The sequence below is a fragment of the Nuphar pumila genome, chromosome 16 (genome assembly GCF_984573655.1).
Source record: "Nuphar pumila chromosome 16, dmNupPumi1.hap1.1, whole genome shotgun sequence".
Taxonomy (NCBI): Eukaryota; Viridiplantae; Streptophyta; class Magnoliopsida; order Nymphaeales; family Nymphaeaceae; genus Nuphar; species Nuphar pumila.
In genome coordinates this window covers 10717602-10723707 of record NC_143264.1, presented here as the reverse complement: position 1 = coordinate 10723707, position 6106 = coordinate 10717602, and positions in this window count along the sequence as shown.

Here is a 6106-nt window from a genome sequence, read left to right as displayed (position 1 = left end):
GTTTCATAATATACAATATTTTTCTTATCATGATTTGCTTTTACGAGTTTTGTCTATGTGAATGATGTGTTATATCACGATTTATACAATGATTGATTCATAAAAGGCAGAAAAGAAAAATAATAAACAAATTAACACGATGTTTAGACTTAGTAAACTACAAATTGAGAATTAGTTGCAAATCGATTTCACTGTAAGGATACATGCTATCGCGATTTGTTTGATACCGATTATCTTATCGCGATTTGCATTGACGAGCTTTGTCTATGTGAATGATATGTCCTATCGTGGTGATGAGTTTTATAAAATGCACATGAAACAATGTTTTAAATTTAACTAATGCGCAAAAGTTTTGTCCTATTACGATTTGCTTTTATGGGCTTTGTCTATGTCAATGATATGTTCTATAGCGATTTACACAATGACTGCTTCAACGGTACAAATCGACATCCCGTTTAGAATTAGTAAATTACAAATCGAGGTAACTTCAATGATACAAATCGAGTTAACTTCTTAAATACAAATCGATTCTGTTCACAAAGACAAACAAAGACATATCGTTCTCATCATAACTTTGTAACTATAAATCCACATGATTTACAACCACATTCATATATAAAAAATATTAGTATTTAGTTACAATACATCATGACCAATGGTTTGGCTTAGATATAATACATGATCACCATCATCAAAGAAAACATATATCATCACCAGTATGAAACCCACGTCCAAATAGTGATGTTCTTCTAATGCAATCTAGGTGCAAAAATGTGTAAAGTTATTTATGAGAAGACATTTCCATCAAACACATATCTATCTTTTAGAGACTCTCACTTTTACAGAAGAGATCACAAAAACATCTATATCGTTCATCGTCGAGTTCATTTCCTACTGAAAAACGATTCTATTTGCAGTTGAGGATACATCCTTTTCAAGAAAATGAGCTCATTAGTAATGGTAGCCCACTGCACTATTTTTCTCGGACTGAGGTTGATTCTTAGAGACTCTAGCAATGGTGCACTCTTGAGAATATGCTTCACAAACTTCAGCTTAGGCATTGTCCCCTTGAAGGAGTCGATGAGCTACATTATACATCGCTTTTACGATATAGGAACAAAGCTACAGAATGTATGAGATACGAACACATGGAGAAGATGAAGCTCACACGACTGTAGCATATTTGTGATGAAGTATATCAAAAATTAGGCAAATATTTTTCCAACTGCAAAGTATGGTTTGCGAACAATAAAGGGTCCGACAGTAGAAATAGATCAAATAGATGGGCATCAACATCACCCAATGTCTATCATGCAAAATATTTGTGCTTGCTCCGATATGACGACAACGATTGAAGATGATTATGGTTGTTATATTCTACGTAAGATTCGATATACTTCATGACAAATATGTCACAGTCGTATGTGTCATGAATATATCGATGTATACACAAAAGATAACCACCATAACCATCATCAAAGATTACATAGTTCTTTCTTCACGATGTGAAACAACTATGTTATCAGCATCAAACCCCATCTATCAAGCACAGGTAGAAGGAACACAGAAGAACAAAGAAAAAAGAAAAATACAAGGAAGAAGAAGAAGAAGTTGCGCTACCGCAGAAAAGAGGAAGAGAGGTTAAATAGATTAGAGTTTTAGACCTGAACAACGGGTCGGGTAAGGTCGGGTAGGATTTTACATAGAATAAGGTTTTACACAGATCTGTATTAGGGTTTTACATAGAATAGGGCTTTACGCACGTGTACACAAATCAACACGACATTTAGACTTAGTAAAGTACAAATCGATTTACAACTTGATAACTATTTAAGTAAAAGTTACAAATCGCTATCGCTATTTCATAAAAGAAGTATTCTATCACAATCTATACAACAACAGACATAAAGCGAAAATGATTTGTCTTATCACGATTTGCATTTACGAGCTTTGTCTATGTGAACAATGTTCTATCACGATTTACACAATGCTATATTAGTAAGAACCTGTTATTATAAATCGTCATCACACGTTTAACACTCATAAATAAAAATCGCACTGAAATAAAAAGTGTTTTGTATCTACAATGATTTCTACATGTGAAGGCTACATGAGACAATAATTTTTACTAATGGTATAAGCACTGAACAACGATGATTTATAAATGGTATCAAAACGGTATCTCTTTAGGCTAGATGAAACAATGATTTATACATGTGAACGATACATATTACAACGATCAAACATGTTAATACAATCAAATACAATTATGTAGTTGAAGAATTCACACGTGATTCTTATATTTGATTGCTCACTTTTGAATTGATATTGAACTGAGCCTGTCATGAAACAAAATAATATAAGACACTACATTAAGTTTCACAAGAAATGCAAACATCCTCCCAACATTGATTACATACCAAAAGACTTGTAAAATTGATGCTATCATTCCACTGAAACTGGTCGGAAGGATTGAAGGTTCCAACGTTGTAGTGCACGTCTGTAGGGTATTGCTGCATATTGAAAATTACACAAGTTAGATATTGATAAGCTGCACGTAATGCAATTTACATGGGAAGCAATATAATGTATTACATACATGTTCATGCGAAGGGCTTGGTTGCTTTTGCTTAGGGGTTGGTTATTTCTTAGACCTTTTCTTGCCAACCAATTCTAGTGCACCCTTTGTCCCCCGACGACTGCGATCAGAGTCAGGTTTCCTTTTGATACCCTTCGCTAGGTGAATTTTTTCATCATAATCTATAACATTGACTCCTGACTTGTTAAAGATGATGTTTACGCTTCAACGCAACTTCTTATGCGGATCAAGAAAAACATGATTTTCACCTCCATTGTTCGCTCTCATTTTCTTAGACTGGTCTTCATGAGCTGTAACGAGCTGATGGTGAATTAACTGCACATTTTCAAGGCTTCTTCACTTTTCGATGCCAAATCTGCAGCATGCATATGTGACCTACATAGTTGTTGGTAACGGGAAGCTATGTGGCACTTCTCATCAACACCAGATGGACTGACATTATCTGTATCCAGTAGTTCAATCTTTTTCGTCTTGTTCATCTTCACATTAAATATGACTAAGGTATTTCTTGCATCTTCTATTGATTAAATGCCTTTAATACATGACAACATAAAATACCTTTGAATTCATACATTTTGCATGTACATTCAACTGTTCTGTTGGTAACATTGTACGTAACATGTGCTCCTTGCCTTTTTGGATGCTCTTTTCCCTCCCATACAATATGGTATTTGTGCATATTCTTGGTTTGCATATGTCCTTCTATGTTGTAATTCATGACCTGTATAACCTCCTTCTTAATTCATTCAAATACAGTTAGTGTATACAGATCTGCAGGTCACATCAATATTTTAATGCCCAAAGTTACAGGGTGTGTATTGAAGTATTTCACATCTTGTTCAGGCTCATTCTGTCTAAGACCGTCTACAAATAATTCATATTATTCTATGAAGCGAGACATTGTTAAACATAAATATAAGGTTTTCTTCAGTATGACATGCATAGATTAAGCTCTTTGTGTACTTATCATACATGCACAAAAGTATTGTCTTCCATATGCCAATGCTCACTTCTTTTTGTCTGCATATAAGTTTTGTAACCATACACGGTCTTCAAGGTCATACATCTGAATCATTTCCTCCCAATCGGACATAAAGGTGACCTCGTCTACACTCTCAAGTACACACCTTATAAACTTTTTGTCAAACCATGTCTTTTGATTGAATATATGTCTTATATTCTTTGCTGCATTTTGAAAGATATACCACAAACATAGACGATGATGTGCATCTGGCCATACATGAGACACTGCAGCCGCAATTGCGTAATCACCATCTATAATTATAGCTTCAGGTTGCTTCTCATTTATTGCTTGTGTAAATACTCTAAACAACTACTCAAAGCTTTTCTTGGTCTGATCATACAAGAAAGCGTCGCCTAATATACAACTCTGTAAATGATGGTTTACTCCGACAAACTGCGTAAATGACCATTGTTCAGTATTAATCTTCACTGTTGTATAAAAAATAAGCACATCATTAAAGCATTCATAATCTACTCTTGACTTTGAATCTACCCAAAACATATTCAAAACATATTCATCTTCATCCAATTGTATTACACTAAAGAAACCAGGGTTATTACTTGATTTCTTCTGTAAGTAATCAACCAAAGAACATATTTCTCCATTCTTCATGTTATCTGTCATCTTCCTTCTCAAGTGGTTTCTTAGATCTATAGGTGTGAATGACACATTCTCGCGACCACCAACTATGTGCGCGTATAAATTGTATGTCTTCCTTGGTGCAATGACGGCGCTATCTGCTATTTCAACAATTATAGCATGAGCTTCAGTTACTTTACGATGTGACCTTAACATAGGAGTCATAAATGAAGATGCTAATTCATTGTTATGATCACTGATTAAAGTACAAACTACATATTTTACATTCGAAAGTCTTCTTAACATCATTCTCGCTGGACATCCACATCTTGAATCTGACTTGCTCCTTGTTGGATTGTCACTTGACTTCTTTCAACCTTCCTTAGAACAAACATATGTCTTTCTCACCACGACACCCTGTGCATTTTTTGACTAAGAATACCTTCTAGCACTGAAACCAAGTTTTAAGGCATAATCATTGTAAAATTTATATGTAACTTCATTATTATTAAACCGCATTCCTTCTACGGGAACAAAGTTAAGTGTACTATCATGTACATTCCTAGTGCCTGCACCTTTATCAAGTGTATTGTCATGATCATCTACCTCATTATCGAATTGTATTTCTTCTGCTGGAACATTCAAGTCAAGAGTGAATTCAATGCCTGCACCCTTCTTATCATGTGCATCATTAGTGCACATGTTCACTTCTTCAGTTGTGTCATTAGTACAGATGTTCACTTCTCTATAACTTTTTAATAATTGAGCTACATCATCTTCATTGCAACCAGATGATAAGCTCACCACTGTCATAAGCAAAATATCAATCCGTGTTAGCCAGTGCATACGTTTACTATGATTTATTCAAGATGCATATAACAACATATACTGATTAGTTAAGCAAGTCAAAAAAATGATTGAATAAATCACAGTATAAAAGCAACAATGATTTGTTATTTGCTTATACTATGCATCGAGTTGTTATTTACCATGCCAATAAAATAAATAATTTATCGTATATGTGTGTTGACGATAGCGATTCACGTGACAACGATTTAATTATATCTACGACGTTGTGAAACAATTTCAATAAAAATAGCTAAATGAGTAGCGATTTGAATACGCAAATCACCATCGTAAGCATGCAATAATATATTTTTGCACACACACGTTTTAAAATTATACTACCAATATCTTATAAATCGATACTAGAAAACATATAATATCTTATAAATTGATATACATATCACATAATATATTATAAATCGATGCGACAATTCAGTATAATAGCTTACAAATCGACACTACAAAATACATAATATCTTACAAATCGATATACATATCGCATAATATATGATAAATCGATACAAAAATTCAGCATAATAGCTTACAAATCGATATTAACAAACAAAATAATAACTCACAAATCGATAATATGTTACTACAACCGCAATTTGCGTTACATTGCATATACTGAGTGAATGAACGATACTGGATGGGGTAGAGGCTCTTCCTCGCATCTGTAAACAAGCATTCTTGTTGAAATGGTTGTCAACAGGTCCCAGCGTCTTACAAATATCTTTAATTTTTCAACCATTGAAAAGACAACATCCACCTGCAATAACAAAACAATGTCTTAATGGCACTCACGACGACATACGTTCTTCAACAATAGCATGATGACATGGAAAGGTACTCACGATGCCTTAATGACACTTGTTGGAATGGTTGTGCGTCATTGCATTTTTCCATACTGCCTAACGAAAACGAAGAAGAAAAGAAGATTGTAAAAAGAGATGGCCGACAAATGCCCCTATGACGCTCACAAATGATGGAACTAGTCGATCGATTCATAGTTATCTCCACGAGATAGGAACAAACCCGAGAATATTTTGTAACATAAG